The 23,405-nt window shown below is 40.4% G+C and overlaps 1 protein-coding gene across 1 annotated transcript in view; it reads left to right on the top strand.

Moving 5' to 3' along the window:
* Nucleotides 1-23,405, top strand: part of AHRR (aryl-hydrocarbon receptor repressor) — a 63,781-nt gene that overhangs the window by 12,901 nt on the left and 27,475 nt on the right. The window lies entirely within an intron of this gene.

The raw sequence follows: 23,405 nt of genomic DNA, 5'->3' as shown, positions 1-23,405 counted from the left end.
TTCATTCCCTAGACCCTTTAGGCTATTATTTATTGTAGTAATTGAATATTTAGTGCTGCTGCCTCCACTGCAGACCTGTTTCTGGTGTGACGTGCATGACACTCCAGTGACACAGAAATTTAAGGTTTTAAAACCTGAGGTGTGTAAAGAAGCAGAGAGTGATCTTGCTTCCAGTGCATAATCTGCAATGCAAGGCTACTCAGCAGTGCTGTAGGAGTGCTGCCTGCCTGAACCAAAGCTCCTGGTCTGAGGTTCCAAGGTTCCTCTGCAGTGCAGGTACTGTGGTCCTGAGCCATCTCTTTCTACCCTACCATCTCTTCCTAATAATTCTGTTTTCCCAGAGTTTTCTTTTCAAACTCTCAGCAATTATTTTTTTTTCCTGGAATGACAAATTCTGCTTCTTTGGTATAAGTATATTTTTTAGATTTTACTTTACATAAGCATGGCAAATTTTTACACAACAAGATTCAACTCCTTCTTAAACTAAGTTCATATGGTTGAACTTACTATTGCAGTTACAGCCTGTATTGGATCTATTTCCATCGGAAAAATTAATCTTTCATTTGTTAGCAAGTGTCAGTAGCCTGAAGCTTTCCCTGAAATTTAAAACCATAGTCTTAGTGAATCACAGATTCGCAAATGGGTTGAAGATGCAAGGAACCTCTGGAGATCACCTGAACCAAGACCCCTGCTCAAGCAAGGTCACTGAGAACCAGTTTCCCAAGACCATATCCAGATGGCTTTTGAATATCTTCAAGGGTGGAGGGTCCACAGTGTCCTTGGGCCACCTCAGCCAATGCTTGGTCACCCTTACAGTGAAAATAGTGTTCCTGATGTTCAGAGAGAACCTCCTGTGTTTCACTTTGTACTCATTTACTCTGATCCTGTCACTGGACACTTCTGAAAAGAACCTTGTTGTTCTTTCCACCCTTCCTTTAGGTATTTATACAGTCTGATGAGATCCGCCCTGAGCTTTCCCTTCTCCAGGCTAAAAAGTTCCAGCTCTCGCTCTCTCAGCCTCTCCTCATAGAAGAAGTGCTCTAGTCTCTTCATCATTTTTGTGTTCTTTCACTGGACTCTCTCCAGGTCCTTTATAATGGATATATTTAGAACAGATACAGGAAAAATAAAATAATTAAAAAATCTTAAATAGTAAGAAATACTATAAGAAAGATTTATAAGAACAGTATAAGATGCCTAAACCACCACCACCACCACCAACAACAAGGAGGAAATTATACCTCAATAATTCCATCTCTTCATTCCCACCTATCTTCTCTTGGTATGACTTATGTATTGATTTCCATTACGTAAATAATTAGAGGCATTCAGATTGTCCTCAAACTTCTTTGTTTTTAAATGAAACCTGTACTTTGAGACACAAATCAAGGATTCAAGTTGTGTTCCTCTGATTAGTTAGGGTTGAAGGTTGACCTTGAGTCAAGAATTCCCCAATATATTTGAGTTTTTTAACAATTAGAAGTTTGGGTTTTTAAAGACATCTTCTACTGAGTCAGAGCATTCTCAGTCCTGTCCTCTGAAATGGAATGTCTGAATGATTTCTTTCTTAGAAGAGAGATGAGGACTTTTCTTTATTGAACACATACAAAATATCTTTAACATATACATTGCTGTAGTCCATGGTTGTAGCTTAATTAGATTGTAAGCATTTGGGTAGTTTAGGTTTCTTAGAATAGCATATTCAATGGCTTGTACTGAAAAGAAACATTCCTTGTCAGAGTGGCTAAGAGGTAAGGTTATTCTTGTGGCTGTGTTGAACTGGCATATTCGAATTGCACCAATATTTGGAGTGTTTTGGCCAAAAATGGACTGCTCATGAAAAAACATGAAAAAAACAGTAGAGATTTTCCACTCTCTACTGCTCTTTAATTTTACCATCTTTTAGCAATACAGCAACTGAAAAAAGGAAAAACTGTTCTTCTGCATAAGTGGTATATAAGTAAATTGTTGAAGGAAGACCTACTGTCTGCAAATAATTATCTAATCAAGTGCTAAAATACTACATCAGTGAAATTTTAGTAGAAGTGTCAAGACTTTAAGCAGGATAGCTGCATTCCTCCATCCCTGAAGATCTGGCAGGACTTCTTTCCAGATAAGCCACTGCAAATTGAATCTCCTCCATATTACCCATTTCCAAACATTATTTTGACTAGATTTTTTAATATATTTAATTGCCAGGGATACCATTTTATTGGGACATATTGCTTATACTAATGGGTCAATATTTTCTCTTCCCCTTGTTTCCTGGGAACACAGTTCATTCCATGTGACAAATAACTGAGGCTGTTTTGTACTACAGGTCCTCTTACGTAACCTGGAGATCTCTCTGTCCTTGGAAGGCCTTTGCTGACTCTTTGAGGAGAACTGTGTCTGCTCTCGCTGCCTTGTTGTAAGAGCATGCACCTCCTTCTCCTGGCTAACTTTCTCTTTAGTTTCCTGCTAACAAGATGGGTTTTGTAGGACGAGTGTTGATTTACAAGCAGGATTTTCTTCAGAATGAACATATATTCAGGAAGAACAAGACAATTTTAAATTGCTTGAATTCCCATAACCTTTGAAGATCAAGGAAACCCATCTGTGCAACACTATGTTCAGTGTCATGTTCTGAGACTGGCTCTAAATTCAATACTTATTTATTTGAGTAATGGCAAATGAAGGATCTTAGTTTCAGTTATAAATAAGTTTCAGATATTTTCTGGTGCTTCTTGGCGCTTGTGTCATGTGCTGCGGGTTGTTTATATTACCAGAGCTATTGCAAGCTCAGAGCTGTTAGACTGATTTAGTCACCTGCATGAGAAAGGCTGGACTACATGGATTTTTTGCTGTCCTTGGGAAACACCCATCAATAGGATTCTTCTTGTAGAATTTCGTCTTGTAATTCTGAATCTGCATCTCATACAATTTTTCTGTTGCTGGATGCCATCCAAATGAACATCCCTGTAGGCTTCAATGTTTCTCTTGCTATTATCAAGACTGATTAGAAAAAACAGGGAGCTGGAAGTGACAAGGGACATGAGGGGAATCTTTATTAGAATTTTCCTGAGGGCATTTGGCACTGGGAGAGTTCCACTGTTTCTACTGACAACAGAAGTACACTCAGGACCAGACACATGGTCAGCCATGCACACGATGCCTGATTTTATAGGTGTTCCCACAAACCACAGCTTCTACATTCTTCCAATATTAGGGGAATTTCCCAAAATACTGTGAGCCATTGGGTGTGGGTCTTCACCTTTCTCCAGCTTGCTCAGTCATTCTTAAACAATTTTGATTTGGTAGGCTTTTGTGCTCAGTGCATTTGCTTAAGTGACACTGTGCATCTCATGTCCCATAGATGTAAATGAATGTGGCAAGGATGTGGTAAATGCAAGTGGTAAGGAAAAATCTGGGTCCATCTAATCCAGGAGACTGATATACACACTGCCTTTTGTATTCAATGATGTTCATCTTGCTTGTGCACTGTGCTTGCTTAATCCCTGCTCTGCAGCTAAGGCCCTTCTTGGCCCAGCCTGGTACCAGCTGTTGAAGTACTCTCACAGCCCTGCATGGCTCAAATTCCATTATGCTGAGCTATAAGTAATGGACTTTCATTGATCTAATTCTCTTGAGTTAAATTATGTTTAGATCTTGGAGACTGAGGAAAAACTTGGACTTCAGTTCTACTGTAACCCATGTTTTCCTTGGATATGGAAACAAGACTGGTTTTCATCACAAGAAAAATGGCATTTTTACTTCAGAACTTGCTAGAAATTTCAGTGGCTCTAGAAGATACTAGCAATAGTTTTGTCCTTATCACTTATGCAATGGATAGGAAGGAAAGCATTCCCCCAGGCATGAACTTTGGCTTGGTTTACACTTGTTCTCAGCTTCATGAGTGATTACCATCTCTGAGAGGAAGCATGTATCTTTACTGTCAAGAAAATGATTTACTTTGTTTCTCATTTTAAACACAGATATGTTTTAAAGGAAAGACAATACCTCTTATCCAACAGAACAAGGAATTTAGTTTGGCATATTGTAATTGCATAGGACTTTGAAGACAAAGAAGACAAATAGTCTTCAGCTAGTGAATAGTGTGGTAGATTGTCCTCCTAGCTTCCCTTCTTGCTTTCCTACTGCTGACTTTAGGGCTCCAGCAGATAGTAAAGCTCTGCAGAGAACTCTGATACAATGTGGATCACAAAGTCACAGAAGAATTTTGTGTGTAAAAGACCTCCAAGATCATCAGGGCCAGCCTTTGACTGATGACCACCTTGTCAACTAGACCATGGCACGAAGTGCCACAGCCAGTTCTTTCTTGAACACATCCAGGGACTGTGATTCCACTGCCGCCCTGGGCAGTCCATTCCAATACTTAATGATTCTTTAGTGAAGAAATTCTTCTTAATGTCCAACCTGAACCACCCTAAGTGCAGCTCAAGACAGTGTTCTCTCATCCTGTTGCCGATGGCCTGGGAGAAGAGGCTGACCCACATTTGTCTACAGTCTCAGGTGATTGTGGAGAGTGATAAGGCCCCTCTTGAGCCATCTAAAATACGTTTGCCGATGGCCTGGGAGAAGAGGCTGACCCACATCTGTCTACAGGCCCCTCCTGAGCCATCTAAAATACGGCTGGTTTCTGCAAAGCTCGCCTCACTTTGCTATGTGATGGTCCTACAGTTTGGCTCAATGGATCACTCTAAAAGACTTGTCTTCATTTAATTGTATTTGTTTAATTTTAATGTTTAATTGTCTTTTTAATTTTATTAGAAAGAAAATCCCATGTGACTAACACAGATGCTTCTCTTCTCTATCTAATGTAACAGTAACATATTAGTCAGTGCTCTTAAAGTTCCCCACCATGAAATGAAATGCAAGTGTTTTAGATGAGGCACAGCAGGCTTCCCTTTATAAGTTCAGTTTTAATTTTATTACACTTTTTGGTGCAATACTGTAGATAATATAACTGACAAATTTTATGAAATCTTAACACTAAGTACAACAGTGTTGCCAAAGTATGTATTATATGAACTTACCGTGTCCCTAAAATTCTATTTAAATCCCCTCAATGCATTCCTTCTTTCTATCTGCATGGACTATATCAAGTTGAAGGTAAATAGGAAGTAAATATTTGTTATAAAAAAATAAATGTCCACTATTCCCATTTACCTCTGAGCCTGCAATATAAATTGGCTACTTACATGTTGGAAATATCTGAAAGAAGTTAAGAGGAATGAAAATAAGCAAAGATCAGATCTAAATCAAAGCAAAACATATTTTAAAGTTTTTGGTTTTTTTTCTAGTCCATTGACAACTTCATAACCACTTTACTAATCGTATACCTGCAAAACATATCACGTTATTTTAATCTTATATATTCCCCTGACTATTTCAATATCTGTGCAGAAAATGCTATCTTCTCTATGTCGGTTATATGTTGTATATCAGTGTCAGTGAAAACCTGTCACAAACCCTCTATATTTTGTTCCAAATAATTTATTAAGCCAATGTTGTGCCATCAAATGATCCCTACAAACCTTGTATGGGAAAACAGCACAATAAATAATGCTTTATGAAAGCATTTCTTGAGAGGATAAATAATTCAGCCTTAATAATGTATCTTGAGCTAGTGAATGTAAGGATTTATGTGGAGAATATTCAAATATGTTATTATAAGGACCATAACAGTACCTGGAGAAAAATGAAATTGTTTTTCGTCTTTCCATGCTTTTTCTACATTGCATCTACACTGCAGCATATAGGAAAAGGCTGTACATCTCACAACAAGTAATATTTGAAGAGGAAATTAGCAATGTTTGAAATTAATAATTCTTAGAGGTGCAGTCATGCCAGGTGCAGAATGCTCTCAAATTACGATAGGTTATAGAGGTTTTGATTGTTTTCAGCACTTCCTCAGGACCACCAGAACTGTATTAGACCCTAGCAACGTAGGGTTTAAAGTATGTCCCCCTAATGGAACAGCTCTTCTGAGCCAAACATACTCAGTAACATGTCAGAGAGTCTGAAGGTATTGCACATTGCAACATACATTCTTCATTTTTATTGATGCTGGCAAGCACTTTAAAAATTTTTAATAAGTCTGGCAGTAAGTGGCGTATCATGTCAGGACAGTGATGCACCCTACATTTGTTGCTGCCAACTTATGGTTAGGAAAGCAGAGACAATGTCATTTTGAAGGTTACTTTGCCATCATACCTTTAAAGTATCATGGTAGTAGCTAACAGTATCTTTAAAACCAGGGTAGCTGAGATTGTCACCACTGTCAGCATGAGCTGGGAGGAGAAGTTTCTGGACAGAAGATCCCTTGTGCCCCTTGCAGCAACACTTAGTGCTGGGACACTGAGTTCCAAGAGGTCATTTGGAAAAGAGGAATTTAATTATCTTGTCTTTATCTAGTCAAGTCAAGTTAAGTCACAATCTCCACACAGGGGTCAGCTTCCTTACTTTAGATGCTGTACCCTCAGCAGATATTCTGTCTTCTGACTCTCTGAAGATTATGTTCAACCAGTATGGCTTTTCCAGCCAGAGAAAAGCTGCAAACTACAGTGTTGTGACTCTTCATCACTCTCTTGCCAAGTGCCAATACAACAGCATGTGAAAAACATGTTGGGGAAGACTTTCAAGCTGTAGATTCCTGTGCCCTGAGCTGCCTGTATTGGAGACTGGGAAATGTAACAAAAAGTTTCCAAGAAAAGAGGACATTGAGAAACTTAATCTCCTTTCCACTGAGGCAATTTGCCAGGAAAGACCTACTGTAGGCAAAATTCGGGCAAAAAGCCTCTTCTCAGAAAACAACAAGTTTGGTTGGAGAGGAAATATTAAGACAACTGGTCATGTCCTTAATTCCTTATTATGTTTTGCTTAACCTTGGCATCAGTGGAGTAATAGAAGCCAGGCTTTCAAAATCTGCCCCAGTGTTTCAAAAAACACATCGCCTGAAGTGAAATGTATTTTTCAGAGTCATAACAAAAATGCCATTGAAAAGGTTAAAGCCTGGGAGGTGTGAAGTCACACCATCACCACACCAATTTGGCTGGAGAAGGTTTTGTGCTAGCTAAATTGGGGACCAACTGACCATATTATAGCCAGATTAGCAGTGGTGAAGGCTGCTGGAGGGAATGAACACTCAGAAGTTAACTTAGATCTATATGGAGATAATGCGATACATATGAACAATTTGGGGGATTTTATCAGTGTACTTTCATGTTAAGTTTTAATTAAATTTGCCAGTTTTTGCTTTACTTTTTATTTTTGCTGTTTAACTTGGAGACTTTCCTTCCCTTCCACCTCTCTTTCTCTAGCAGCCTTTTTAGTGATAATCCACCTAACTTTGTAAAATTTTCTTTTTTGTATCTTCCTCTTCTGTAGATTTTCTTGTTTTCTCCATGTAGATTTCCTCTCCTTGTCTTTTCCCATCTTTGCTACAACATTCTCCCTTTTTTAATATATTCCTTGCTCCGCTCCTAAAAACTTTTGGTTACATCTGCCGTCTGCCGTTCCAGAACTGGATCTCCACCTCTCCTCTCCAGTAACTGACTTTGGTGGGAAAGCAATGATGTCCTTTTTTTTTTTTTTCCAACAAAACATTGTTCCAGTCTCCTATTGGGTGAAAGCAGAACCAGGGAAACCTTTTTTCCATTCTCCTCCATGAGGGCCTTTTGCCCTAAGAGATCTGGGTGTGGTGAGCTCAGATAGCCTGCTGATGCTTTCATTGCATGGGCCACAGGGAGGGGATGTACCTTTCATTCCCTCCCCTACAAAGAGCCCTACCACAGCGTCAAGATGATGAGAATCACTGAAGCAGAGGGATGAGCCTTAGGGCGGGAGGGGGGAATAAATAATGGCTTGTTGTCAACCCTCCCTTCTGCATTAGGCTGCCAGATGATTGCTTATTCCTTGCTCCCACCCACACGCTTCATGCCACCACCAGCATTTTTGGTCCTTTGTGGCTGAGGTTGTGGGCTAGTCAGCTGATGAGTCAGCTCCTGTAACCAGTGCTTTTCCAGCTCCACATGGCAGGGATAGCTTGGGCGGAAGAGTTTCAGCCAGCACTATCTGCGTGGAAGACGCGGGCTGCTTGGGCACGTTAATTGACTTATTTAGAATTTCACCATTCTGCAAATAAAGGGCAGGTTTCCAGGAGTGTGCAATTCATCTCCTCTTGCTGTCTTCACATATGCTCTGATGCAGGAAGTTTTGAAGCTACACCCTGTATACCATCTGTTAGCACGGGAGCGTGGAGTGAATGGGAAATTCAAACTTTGAATAGGTCAGGAAACTCAAAGTTTAGTTCTCACAGCAATTAGCTGCATGTTGGTCTCAGATGGTACCGTAGCTCATTGGGTTAATGCACAAAATGAATCTTGCGCCACAGCTGAACTTGGCACTGGGACTGAGTGGGAGAAGAGAGGATCAGAGCTTGGAAATACCTTTGTGCCTCCTCAATGCTGGGCAGGCCTGGGCCTCTTTAGTGCTTCCCAGGGGTCAGAACACCCTCCGGGAGCGGCGCATGCAGCCTCTGGCAGCTCATGTCAACTGGGGAACATCTGGCCAATGGAAAATACATCAGGCAGAAGAATGTTCCAGCTGCCCTGTTCCCAGCCTGCCCCATCCTGCCTTGACTCCATCAACTCCCGGCTCTGTTGCCGTGGCTGGAGCGCAGTCATTAGGTACTCCAGCTTCTTCCCTCATTCTCCACATCAGGCAAAGGCTATGCTGTGCTGGGACAGGCTGCATGAACCAGCACATGTGGAAGGCTCAGCCATAGCTAGTGACTGAACAGCTAAACAATTGGTTTTAAACTAATTTCTACAGCTGCACGATTTGCTGTCCTTCTCAGTCTGCCTAGTATAAGCGTATTTCCAGGCATCCTTCAGTGGTTCTGACCAAGCTAGACCTTAATTTACATTACAGTAGCAAAACACTGTTTTCCTTCTCTTCCAGACAAAATCTGGCCATTTTCAAGTATGTACAGTATGTTGGGGCAGAAGGAAGAGAGTGAGGGTAGAAGTAATTTTGTGAGTAAGCTTGCTATAATTTTTATAACTGAATTATTCAGAAAGCCTTAGGTTTGAGTCTAATGACTGTAATTTGTCACAGTACTTAAACCTATTTCTAATGAAAGAATACCTCTTAGTAGCTATTTAAAGTCAATTTATTAATTAAAAATGACTTATGGCACACTAACCTGAAATAGTTTGATTTTGGATTATTAGTTGGGGTATCAGTGAACCTTATTACATTTCTCTGGATAATTTTCAGATTAAAAAAAATCCTCCACAAAAAGTAATTTCTCGGGATAATTTTCAGATTAAATAAAGTCCTCCACAAAAGGACTTTAAAAACCCCATATACGCAGATTTGCAGCTAATCCAAATTACTGGATGCATGTTCTCTTACATGTACAGATCTTTAAGCTATCAGGTGCAAGATATTAGGAGCTGCGGAGGGAGTGAGGAAAGCTTGCAGTTATTATTTGGAAGTTGGCATATGAAAAGTCATTGTTTATCCTGATTTCACTGTACTAAATTACTGACTAGTTCCTCCTCTAGAATTGCAGATCCAGTGGGACTTAAACACATGTATTAGCTGCCTGCTTGCACCTCCTTAGAAAATGGAGCAATTGACCACACTGTCTTTCAGCAGGAGAGGTCATGTTCTTGAAAAAGATTATAGATATTTTGCTTTCATATAATAAGTGTTATAAAAAGGACTCTCAGAAAGGCAAGACTTTTCAGATACCAGCCCTGTGGCCAGACTGGCATGCAGAGCAGAGCTGAGCAGCAGTATTCTAGCAGCTGTTTATCCTCAAATGCCCATACATCAAGTCATTCCTGCAGTTAGCAGTTATTTCTTTGCCAACTGCCTCCAGAAGAACAGTGTAATTTGTTTGTATAGGTAAGGTAGCTCAACAGCATTCTCACGTATCTCTTTCCATAGCTAGAAAGGAAACATTGCCATGTTAATTAAATACTTGCATTAGTATCCACTGCTGTTTTTCTCCATATAAACTTCTTGTGCTTCAGCCAAAGTTCATAAATAGTGTCAAAGTCTGCTTAGGCAAGAGTTGATCCTGTATATTTTTCATTTCCACGGGAAGTTGTTGCAGTGATAAGCGAATGGGCACAAATCAGTAACATAAGACTAAAGGTAACATCTTCAGAAGTCTCAGAACTCTTTGAAAGTGTGACTTATCTTCAAGAATGCCTGCAGCTTTGTCTGCACTGGTACTGTCAGAGGTCACTCCAGAGGCTGTCAACACCCTCCCTCTACAGACTGCTGTCTCTGTCTCACCCCCTGCACCAACACTGACTGAGCTGAGAAGCTGCAGAGATGCCCGGCACCTGAGGTTGAGCCTGCCTCTAAGATGTGAGTGCACCCAGCCCTGATAGTGAGGTCCACCAGCAGTAAAGTCACAATTCTCTGTCCAGCTTCCTACCTAATTCCTCTCCATAAATATGGGCCAGACCTGGAGCAGAGATAAGGCCAATTTTGGGGTGTCATTAATTTCATATCAAAGCTGGGCTGGAATGTTATTTGTGAGAAACTGCAATGAAGATGGGAGAGGACCTCTTCCACTGCTGGGTGAAGATACACATCAAGGTCAAGCCTGAAGTGTAAAAAGCCTTTGCTTTGGATGAAACCAAGGGTACTTAACAGCCTGTGGCTGCATCTCCAGAATCCCTGAAACTGTCTGTAGCATGTATGGGCACACCTCAACAAGCTTTCACCTGTTTAGTGTGTCTAATAATAGCAATGAACTTGCAGGACAGTGCAAACTGCATCCCACACTGTGAATCCTCAACAGGCTTAGTGCTGTGCCCTCATTCCTATTGTTACTTTATTTAAGCTGGATTATAAAGCTGGTTTGGGCAAGCCTGTTTGTGCTGCCATTAAATGAAATGTGTCTGCACACTAATCCTCACAAAATATCAATGAGCAATATAGCCACCATAATTTTTTTAATTGTAGGCTTCAAGGTAATTTAGCAGCTTTTGAAAACTTTATTTCAGGTAATTAGCGCAAATAATTAATGATGAAACTACAACGGTTGCTTTCATAGAGTTAACTGCTTGCGAAAATAGGCCAAACCCCCCATTCATTGGGTAAGTTGATTTACCAGAAGAGGAAAAATATGTTTAACATTTTTCTTTAAATTCCCCACTGCCTCTTTTTACCCAAAGTCATTCCAGCCACCACCTGAAAGACATGTCCATACATTGGTAATTTGTGGGATACTTGGCTAAAATAAAGTAGACTTTTCTGACCTAGGAACAAGCTCTGATTGGAATTTATCGTAATTTCATAGTATTCCTTCAGAGTCAATTCATAAGCCTGTTTCCTGGCTTACTATTTCCATATCATTGTGTTTCTAACAGTGTGGCAGGGCAATGTTTAATTCAGGGCAATTGTATTTGTTGTTTATTGAATCTAATGTTTGTTTGACTGTTTATCATGACTTTTAAATATCTTAATTAGCATAATTCACAGTAGCACCTGTTTGGAAAATGTGGACCTTTAAGAAAATAGAAAGGAAGAAGCTAACTAAATATTTGCAAAGGTGCCAGTATAATTTAAAAGAACCGTAGAGTTATTTAGCTTCAGTTTTTATTTCGTTCTACTCAGGCAACAACATTCCATCCAGATAAAAGTTGAAGCTATATGTTTCTTCCCTGATCAAACTGAAATAAAACAGTCCCACGACATATTTGGGGGAATCCCATACGATAATACCTGTGTGCCTTATATCTGTGAGGGTTGAAAGGATGAGCTGCCTCTTTAAAGAGCTTCCGTGAACCTGTATTGTAGTAAGCTCTAGTAGGCGAGGGGTTGCGTGACTGCAGCAGACTCATTTGTGACCTCAGAAAAGTGGTTATGAAAGTGATCTCTTGATCAGAGGAATAGAGCTCTGCTGCCTGCCAGACCAGCAATGCAGAAATGAGCCTCCTCCCTGCAAATCTGCCCCGGCAGGAGAAAAAGCGCTCCTTTTTTGGATGCAGTGTAATGATTCCTCTGGAAAAATTCTTGGGCTTAAAACAAAGTGTGCTCTAGAGTACACACTGCCTCCAGTTAAATTTCACATTTTTTTAAAATATGCAAGATCATCTTTGCTTTTTACAATTTGTAGTTTTCACTTTCTTTCTAAAACCTACTTCTATTTTCCTTAGTGTAGAGCTAGTAAGTCTTGTTTCAGTGGTTACTGGACTGACTCTGGCAGTAAGCCACAGTGTATATCCAATGGAGATCATACTGTAACTGGTGAAAGTGCAACAGAAACAAATGTTTATGTCACATGATGAGTATAAAACAGATCTGATGAATCAGTAGGTAAGAAATCACTGGTTTTCATCCAGAGACCTGAGATAGAATAAGAAGCTCTAAAAGTAATTTATGTGTCATAGTTCTCCTTATACACAATATTCACCTGGCATTGATCACTCAGTGAAAACTGCAATTGGCTATTACTGCCTAGAAAGTTGAAGGCATAATCCTATATGTTTCAGGAATGAGATACAAGATTCCTGTCCTTATCCCATAAGGAATACTCGTTATTTCTTTGGTAGCTTGCTATGAGTCAAGGCAGTAGGCACTTTTGTAGGAGTCAGACTTGCCTGTTCAAGTCAATGACACATACAGAAGAGTTGAAACTGGAGAAAAGGTTATATTTTATTAGCTAGGACTTTGTTTCTGAAACACAGAACATTGGTTTTCCTTATCTTCAAATGGGACAAGCCTGATAAGAACCCCGTGCCTGCCTTGTAATTTTATCACTATATCAAAGTATTCTCTGGTTTTAAAAATTGAAAAGCAAATCAAAGTAGGGAAAAAATTTACAAACTTAGAGCCTTTAAATGTCACCTTTCCTGCCTTTTATAAAGACCTATTTTTTTTTATTCTGCTCAGAGAATTTGAAGGTCCTAATTCTGGCTGTTGACCTAGGGACCATGGCACTTTTAAGAAACTTAATTTCTCTGGTGGTGAAAGGGAGAGAAAATATAAGCCCAGTACTGGCCTGTTTAGGGTCCTTGGCATCTGCTTGGGATCTTTTTCTGAGTATGGAACATGGCTGTCAGGAAAGGCAAAACAAAACCTTTGTGAGGAAGTAAAAAATAAAGGTTATTGTAGCAATTGAATACATCATGTGCATGCATTTTATACTTCTGCAGAAGGTTCCTGTTCTGCAAAGGAATTTATTTTTGGACAAACCTTAGTGTCTTCTCTTCAGGCCCCCTGTCTTACGAGGGATTCCAGTTGGGAACGACATCCATCTGTTTGGGTAGCTTTGCAGGACTAGTTTTTGAATGCATACATTAAAATATTAATTGGATAAAAACACATTTAAGAGATCTAGGGATTGTAACATTGAGCCTAAACATGAGTTTAGGCTTCTGGCAGTTCTGTTGTCACATTGTTCTTAATTTTGAGCTTTTAGGTAAGATTGTCATGCTACAGGTTTTCTTCCACATTCCAAAATGTTCTGGAATACAGCTCAATATTTTAAAACTACCCTGGAAATTGATTCTGAAATTTTTTTAAAAAAAACTTTCAGATAATGTCCCTGATGTTTCACTTGCCCTTATCTTGTCTCAGCACGTGTTCTTACTTCCTGAATTAGAAAATCCAAAGCTTAAGGACCTCCTCTCAGGCATATTTTTCCCACAGCAGATTTAACTTCTCAAGGCTTCCTGCAGTCCATGTCATTGTGGCAACCTCCACAGGCAGCAGAAAAGGCCAAGCAGAGCAGCTCTGCCTTAGGAAGAGAGCACCATGTTCTGTGGGGTGTGTCTGTCTGTCGTTGTGCAGCAGTGTGCTGAGGTATCCAACTGACTTAAAGATGGAGATTCCCATATTTCCTCTGTCAAGCATGCTTGCTTCTTTAAAGTCCACTGGAAAGCAAAGGTGTCTTTGCCTTTAATATTGGACACAGTAAGGCTGCTATATAAAGCAGATACGAAATAATTGTTCTTATGATATTCCTGACTCTAAACTGTTGGATCCAGATTTGATTTTCTGGATAACACATGCATCCTGTGCACTAAAGTCTCCGTGTGAATATTTTAGATGCAGTGTTTATTTCATCTTAAAAGTTTCCTTTATCCTCTCCAGATCGTGCGCATTGGCTATTTTTAAACAGTCTCTTGGATGATATACTGATCTATTGACACATACTCTTTCAACTCTCTTCTAAGAGATACTGCCTTAAATTCCTCTTGGAACCAGCAGGTGTGAATTTAGCCTGTGTCTTTCCATGCAGAATGGTGCAACAAAAATTATAAAGGCACAAGAAATTGAGGAGTGGAACATCAGGAGACAGTCAGTTTGAATCATAGTCCCAGAAAAGAGGTTATCAAATCCAAAAAGGCTAGCAAAGATCATGTAAATCTCACATAAGGTAGTCATTGTCAGGTTGCTTTAATCAAGAAGGGGGACAGATGCTTTCTTATGCATTTTCCTAGTTGTGTTTATTTTCATGCTTGATCTTTGATTTGAGTTTGTCCTTCAGTGATTGATTACTAAATGTTCTAAACTATATGTTGAAATTGGAGAGGGTAAAATGATGCACATCTTTTGTAGCCAATTGAGACTAAAAATGTTCTGATATTCTCAAGGTAAATCTGTTATCAAGACTTCATTGCATTTCCTCTGTAAAATGCAATTCTTACAATCACCTTTCCAAAAGCAGGAAAGATTCCAGTAGGCTTCAATTGCTTACTTATGAACACAGAGCTTTCCTCTTAGCTGTCTTTTCAGTAAAAATGGATTTTGGTCTCATTACTCATGTTTCTGAAAAATATTTCAGACTCAAGTTTATTTCAATAGGCTGTTTATCACTACAGAATGTTTTTTGTTGGTTTTGGATGCAATAATTAGTCACAAGCTGCTCTTTCATCATATGCTTAAATTTAGTTACATACAGGCTTTCTCATAAGGTTCTGATTTTTCTTATTGTCACTTCTGTGATATACTTTGTTTCACGTCACAGATGCTGCTGTTGTGCATCTGTTGTTTATTTTCTGTCTGCAACAAATTTTGTGGACAAGGCCATGGCATTGCAGTGAGAATAAAACAACATAAGAGATGCACTACTGTGTCACACCAGGGTCCATCTAGTCTGCTATTCTCATCTTCAAAATTGCTGTCTTTTATCTACTTTAAAGCATTCTTGTGCTGGTCTTACAGGGCACTTCACAGTCCTCATATTGTGGGGTTGGGCAAACAGCAGTTCCACATTCAGTTTATCCATTGCCCTTCTAATTTTGCAAACCTCTGTTGTGTCTCCCTCATCCTTCTCAGTAAAATTCACAGCCATTTCAGCCTCTCCTCAAAAGGCAGCTGCCTCTGCTGTGGGCATCAGCTTCCATCGGCAGAATCAATCCTGAGAAAATGGTCTGATGACAATGAAGTAATGTGAGCCAGATCAAATGAGGACAACATTCTTGGGCCACAGAGATAGAAAACACCAGGAATTCAGAGGATATAGAGAAACCATTTTCTAAAATATATCTGGAGAAAGGAAAAGATGAACAGCTATTCAGACAAGAAGCCATTATGAAGGACATTTTGAAGAATGGGGAAACTCTTCACATGTTTTTGATAGGTCACGTGCTCCACAGATCCTAGAATCAGCGTGTCCTAATGTGCTGTTCATCTGAATATGTATAAATATCATGATCAGTGGGATTTGCTGAGATCCCACTCAAGCAATCAGGGTGTAGCAGGTCAGAACACACTGCAATACACTTAAGGCTAATTGTGGATCAGTTTGGTGAAGTCACGAATGAAAATATTAAACTACATTCATTGTACATTCTAAGGTCCTTAACTCTGGAACTAACCAATGTTAAGCAGACTTTCTAAATACAGAATAGTTCTCTGAAATTAATTTTTTTCTACTCTAAGCTTATGCTGGATATCAGGATTCTGATTAATGGACATGTAATTTAAAAACTTAAAGGTGCAAGGAAGAAGTGTTGGAACCATCTTAATTTTTTGTGAAAGATGTGGATATTGATTTGAAACTGGAATAAATAGTCTACAGATTTCTTACTCAAGGTTACCGAAAAATCAGGCTTGCAATCCGTTTTGTGGTTTGAGAGAATAACTCATTTTTACTTACCTTTATATGTTTATTCAGAAGGGTGTGCAAGCAAATATTCAGCCATGCTAACGTATTAAAGCTTAATTAAAGAATGGAATAGTACACAGATAAAATTAAGGCCCCAGGACTGAACCTATAAATCAATAAGTTTCCGTGATCAAATCATCATATTTAATGTAGTAGAAAATAAAATGGAATTGTGAAGACAAACAGGAAGACTGTTACTTGGAGTAAATCTTATATCCTGGTATGATTTCAGAGGACTGCATGTCTTCAGCAGTCTTGTAGCCAATATAGTCTACCAGACCAACTGATAGCTCAAATATTTACTCACAGTGATGCAAACAGATCTTTAAAATATCTCCTTTGCCAAGGCACAATGTGGGGCTGCCTGTTGGGGAGATCATCTGTTGAGTCATATGAAGACAAAAAGGTTGCAACAGTAAGCTACAGAGAAGAAATGTGTTTTCTAGACAAGTTCTTTTGAGTCTGTTGTTTGCATAGTTAGCACACAATTTGTCTCACATGGAGCTTTTCTTTGGATCTGTGATCCCTCAGAAATTATGGGGCAGGGGAGAAGTTATAGTCCCAGGCTACATTTAAACTTGACATACAAATGTGATTTCTTATGAGATACAGATGGAATAAACCAACAAAAAACAGAAGAAGAGTTAATAACTTCTTCTGCATATTCTCCTTTTTATAAAAGCCACTTCACCATTCTCAGCATTTCTTAAATTATTCTACACATTTGAAAATGAAGAATTGTAGGAACAGGAAGTGTCCATCCAGAATTTACCCTAATGCTCATTCACCTAAAACATTAAGGAACTCCTTATCTTACAAAATTAATCCTGTTTATAATTAAATAATGAACATTTTCCTGGTGAGAATGAGAAATGTCAATTACTGGGAATACTCAAAAACTCAGAGGAACCTGCCTAAGTGAAGTTAGCTCTGTTCTGATCAGGGTGACGTAGACCAGATGACCTTCAAAGGTCCTTTCCAACCTACAACTTGCTAAGTTTTTGTGATTCCCTATCCTGACTTAGTTAACAGACCTGGGTTCCCCACAGGTGAACCACTTTCCTAAAGATTCGCAGAACTCCTTGTACTACAGCACAACTGAACATTTGCAGGCAATTCTTCTTAGCTTCTCAGCTTGCCTCATGTAAATTCTATTTCCCAAAGGCACACGGACCTCTTTTTCATATGCAAGAAAAAAAATACCCTGACTCTTTCACCTCTGTAAGAAGTCCTCAGTTTGTGTTTCTTCTTTCACCTGCACTTGGATTCTGATGCTGCCCTTTTTTCTGGACTACTCAGTACTGCTTGCCCTGACATCACACCACATCCATCCCAAGGACTCTCTTGATCATGAATTCCAGCCCCAAATTGATTCTGCTCCTGACACAACCTTGCTCGACAGTTAGATCAAGAGGGAAAAGATAAGACTGATGGGCTTTAGAAGATAGAGTCAAGAAGATGGTGGGTTTTTTCTAGGAATTGGAGGAAAGCACACCAGGACTTTCCCTGATGTAAGAGGCTTTACCTTCTCCCTTTTTTGCCTGCTGGAAACCCTGTCTGAGATTTCATCCTTAGTATATTGTCAGATCACCACTAAATTTTCTAATGAGCCAAATCTCTCAGAGCTAATGTTTATAGAAAAACTATAGGAATGAGAGCTTTTCCCCTCTTTTCTCTGCATTTCTGTAGAAATAATTTCCACTTGTACTTTTACACACACACGGGCAGCACTGGCAGCTGGATCACTGTTTTAGAAAGTTCATGTGATCTGCAATAATTTCTTAAAACACAAGACCAGTGGAATATAGCGAAACTCTATTCCAGTGGAATATAGTGAAACCAGCCGTATTGGTGATCGCTCCAGCAGTGTATTACTGTTTGTGAAGGGATTTGATTTCAGGGAAACGCTCTTCACCCTTCGCACAGCGGGCTCTCTCTCTCTCCCTTCTCCCCGCTGCACGAGAGTTATTTTTCTGATCCTTTACTCTAAGCTCCTTTGCTTTTTTTAGGCAACTTCCAGATATCTGATACAGTATATAATGAGGAATTAGGTTCCATTACACCAAGGCTTAACCTTCTCGAAAAGCATTCAGCGCTTGCCAGGAGTCATCAATATTTAACAGCTGTTGTTATTATGAAATACTTCATAGGGTAATGTGGCTCGTCTGCTCGCACGCAAGGGTTTGAACGGCGGCCAGGCCCCTGTCAGAGCCGCCGGGAGATTGACAGGCGGCGAGCCTTGCGTGACAGCGGGGCCGGGGTTACTCAGCACTCTGCCTCCTCCGCAGCGGGGACTTCTCCTCCCCCTCGCCCGCCTTCAAAAGGGCTCTCCGGACGCGCTGGGACACGGGCTGGGGGCTCCGGGGGGCGAGCTGGCCCCAGCAGCCCCGGGGAGAGGAGGGCAGCCCCCGGCGGTGGCATCTCTTTGATGCCCCTCTCTTGATGCACGGGGGGAAATGGATGAGGCTGGCTGGGAAAGGGGAAGAGGGGTTCTGCGAGAAAGAGCGGATGGGATCTGGAAAGCAAAAGGGTTCGGTTTGTACCTTAAAAAAATGTCATGCTGTACTCGAGAAACTTCAAAGGGAAGTCAGATTTCAAAGCATCTCTTAAGAAGAAGCAGACTGAGAAAACCGCTAAGTTGGGAAGAAAAACTCTGCATTACTGCTAGCGTAATTTCATCTGGCGTTCTGGTAGCCTCCGCAACAGGACCAAGCACCATACAGCTTTTATTCAGCTTTTATGCATTTTGGTGCTGATTTCTTTCCCAAAGCACTTGTACTACCTGTGTGTTGTGCAAACGTCCTTTCCAACTTGTTTGGCAATATATAACAACAGTTCCTTATGCTGTGTATTTTTTAATTTCAGTGTTCATCTAATGACCCCCATCCTAATTGTCACCCGGTGCTCTCTGTAACACAGCCAGAGGAAACGGATCATTTCAGTTCATGGCTTTAGGTTTGTTAAGCAGAATTGCTCATACTGAGCGTTTCCGAGTCAATTTGTTTTGTTTTCTTAGTATTCAGAGTAACACGCATAGCTGATTCTTCCTGCAGCTAGAAGATGCAGGAAGAGAGACCCTGCTCTCACTTCCTTTCGAGTAACAGCTACCAAACGTAAGATTTGCATGCTTAAAGCAGTGTCTCTGAACCTGCAGTCTGGATTTGGGTATTTTCATCCGCCTCTTTTAAGAAACAATTTTTCCCCTGGGCATCATCGGAGAGAACTGGTAGTCCCTTGCAGGAGGGCTTGAAACCGATTCACCATTCCGAATCTGAAGAAGACTGTATGTTCCCCTTCCTACACCCCAAATAAATCCAGGAAGGGTGTTCAGTCCAGAAGCAGCATCCCTTCACTGCTCATTTCTTGCCTGTGCTGTTGCTTGATGCAGGCACCGGGGGTAGCTGGGGTACAGTCTGCCCCCATGTTAGTCTGTTGCACAGCCTAACTTTGCAGCTACTTTTGCTAATTATTTTCTGAAGAATGAAGGCTGTGCTCAAGCAGGATGAGGTACAGAAACACTCCAGAGAATGTAATCCCATGGGTTTAAAAAGTATGGTTTTGTGAGACTCCTGAAATCTCCATTCCTTTGAACTAAAGAGTATCCTGCAATGGATAAATGTTCTGTAATTTCTGGGGCAAAGGGAACGGCTGGTTTCATAATGCTTCCATAGACTGTGTTAGGCAGCTTTTCTTTACAATATTCCAGATTTGGCTTTCAAGCCAAGGTATTTGCAAATGCAGATAGCAATGCTCATATCAGAACTGGAGGCTTGAAAGATGTCTCAGGTTTTTACATTGTTCTAGGCAGAGACAGTACAGATGTGAAAGGTTCAACAGCACTATCTGAGACCATCCCATACTCATTCAGCCAATCTCATAGTCTCCTCTGTGGACTTCTTTTCTCCATTAATTAACTGTCAGTTCTAATTCTAGATTATTTTTTTTCCCACTCCTTTCACTGCTTTCAGATTAGAAATTGAAAATTTTCCTCAAATCTTTGACCTGTCTTCCAGGAAATTGCATTGGCCATTTTATTTTTTTTTCTCCTTTCTCTTTTTCCTAGCCCCCTGTCCCCTTGCCCTGTATATTTCCACAGTGTTGTCCTTTGTAGGACCCAGCACTTCCAGACTTGTTGGCTTTTAATGTTGCATGGGATTGCACCATGCACACCAGATCGCATGACCTTGCAAAACTGTCAGCCCTGGAACATGTATCTCTGCTATTTATCATACTATGGTATCAATATGCTCATTCATCTTATTTGGCAGAACAGCTCCATCTTCTGTTTTGTTTCATGTTCTGGAAGTGCAGGCTCGGTACGTTGTGCTTGGAAAACGGCCTCTGGTGTTACCCCTTCCCATCTCTTGAGTTTGCTGGTTTTCAACCTGGTAGATGAGTGCCCTGTGCTGACCATCAAAAGGGTTGCCTCTCCCATAGAAAGTCTAAAGCTCCATAAAGCTAAAATTCTCAATTTATTATTTCTTTTTTACAGCCAGCAGCATTCATTAGTCTGCCTGCAGTATCAGCTTTTCTCTTGCTCCGTTCTTGATACATGGGAACTCCAGCAGCGCGTTTACCCCTCAGGTCACTGAGTCATCCTTTGCTGGTTTTTATTTTTCAGCTTTATTTTCAGACAATTTGCTCCTCCCTGCCCACCAGAGACAGTACTCCTGCATTCTTCAAGCTCTCATTTGTTTTCATCATAGGCTTCGCTGTTGCTCCAGAGGGACACCATTTTATGAGATGTCTAAGCTTGATCACAGCTGTCTTGGCATCAGGGTCTTTTCCATCAAGCCACCCATCATAACCAAAACTTGCTGTCCTGTTCTCTCTCATGATTCTTGGTGGTGACAGGGGTATTGTTAGACTCTTCTGTTTTCTTTTCCCTGTTTTTCTGCCTAGTCAGATAACATCTTGCAAGTTTCCCTCATCTGCCTGTCATGTCTTGCATTTCCTCCTCCTCCTCATTTCTTTCAGGATCTGTGTGATTTTTCTGCCTGTCTTGCTCTGCTTTCTCCAGGTGACAGGCTATCACCAGCTCCTCTCTTTTGAGGTGTCACTGCAGTATCAACCCAGACGTGGGTGGATTAATCAAGCATTTCCAGCGTGGGGAGGCAGAAGGAGAGTGAGCAGTGAGTGACGGCTCTGCGGCCTCGGGTGCAAGGAGCAAACATTCCCATCTCGGAGGAGCATTCATTTCTTGGAGCAATGGTGTTGTTTGTCTTTCTTTGATGGTGCAGTGGGTCTCCCTGCACTCAGGCCAGTGAGAAGGGCAGGCTATGAAACGGATGTGTGTGGCCTAACATATGGGTAACTCTAACTGGCAAAATAACATTAAAATGCTTTCCATTTGGAGATGGAATTTATAGTAGCCAGACGAGTTGCAGAACAAACATCTCTTGTGCTTCTGCTGCCGTGTTTGTATGAGCCTGAAGGCTAACAAGCAGGCAGGGAGCTCTGGCCCGCTCAGTTGGATAAAATAATAGTTTCCACTAACGATGAAGTTCGAACGGATGGAATTTTCACAACACCAAAAGAGCGCATCAAAGAAATAAACCTTCGTTTCCTCTCACCCCTCCCTGTCTGTCCTTTAACCTGAGCAAAGACCACAAACCACGATGTCAGTAATTACAAAAACATCTTTTCTGAGGAGGGAAACTCTGGAAGAGGCCATTGGAATAGGGGTTGGGATTTTAAAAATTGTTGTCACAAGATATTTAAAAGATGTGTGGATGTGGCACTTGGGGACATAGTTTAGTGGCAGACTTGGCAGTGCTGGGTTAGTGGTAGGACCTGATGATCTTAAGGGACTTTTTCAACCTTAATGAGCCTATGATTCCATGTCTGTTCTTATAGAGAGGCCTAGCAGAAGGCCTAGCTGATCCCATTGGAATAGGGGTTGGGATTTTAAAAATTGTTGTCACAAGATATTTAAAAGATGTGTGGATGTGGCACTTGGGGACATAGTTTAGTGGCAGACTTGGCAGTGCTGGGTTAGTGGTAGGACCTGATGATCTTAAGGGACTTTTTCAGCCTTAATGAGCCTATGATTCTATGTCTGTTCTATGTCCTTCAGCTAGGCCTAGCAGAAGGCCTAGCTGATCAGGGGGAAAAAAGCAACCATTTCCTATTAGCTTAAATGGCACACCAAAATGAAAATTTAATGAAATAAAGATTTAAGAATCTGTATATTCTCTTCACAGCAGCCTAGGTTACAAGTCTGAATTCCCAAAATTATTTTGGCTGGAAAATATGGGTAGGAATCTGTTTAACGCAGCTTGGGATTTTCCTGATGTGCTTTCCCATGCCCAGGGGAGGGTTTTATTGCATCTAATTATACATTTGAGATAATTGCTTTGGGCTAATGACCGACATTATCACTTGCAGCAAATATTTACAATGTAAGCTAACAACCATCATAAATAGTTGATCACAATAGGTCAGTTGGTGTGTTTCTGAGTTGCCATTGTTTACTGTAAAATGCTGATGTATCCTGCAGCAGTCCCTTACTAGGCTGTTAAATTGTTAAGGAACTCTTGCATGGGCTCAGGACCTTTAGGGGCTTGATGTTTGTCTCTTATTTTTATTCTGGTTTGGTACAAACTATTCCTGCCATCTAAATCCTTTTTTGGTGGGGAGGTTTTATTTTTGATTGGCTGGGTTGTTGAGGTTTTTTGGTGTGGGTTTGGCTTTTTTTTTCAGAGGGATCTTTTTTGTTTTATTAATAATTTCTGGCTGTTCCCACTCTCCTTTGGCTGGAAGGGAAAATGTGTATCAAACGTCCCAGATAATATCACTGGGATACCCTCCTCTCCCATTCTCTCCATGAAAAGAAGAAAAAACAGAAAACTGGATCTCTATTTGCTACCAGGATGTTTGTATGACCCTTCTCTGGAAGAAGGAGTGAAACTGACTTAATTTTTACTGACCAAGTGATAAAGACAGGTTCCTGTTGTACTCCCTAGATGATGCTGAAGCACAATGATCATGTAATGCCAGCCTTCTCAGAAATTCTTTCATTATTCCCAGAAATGGGATCATATTTCAGTGATTTTTCTGTAGGATAAATTGATAGGAAGAATTCGAGCATTCAAAGACATTTGAGATCAAGCAATGTGAAGGAAGAGCACTCACCAGCCGAGTTTCCCATGAAAGCTTAATCAGAAATAAGCTTTTCCCCCTATTATTAGGAAAAATATATGACATTTTAATCTATAATGACAAATATTCATTAACTTCATCAAGTAAATGACATGCT

This window comes from Passer montanus, unplaced genomic scaffold (assembly GCF_014805655.1).
Source record: "Passer montanus isolate IOZ18808 unplaced genomic scaffold, ASM1480565v1 scaffold24, whole genome shotgun sequence".
Lineage (NCBI taxonomy): Eukaryota > Metazoa > Chordata > Aves > Passeriformes > Passeridae > Passer > Passer montanus.
This window is presented reverse-complemented; position numbering and strand designations above follow the sequence as displayed.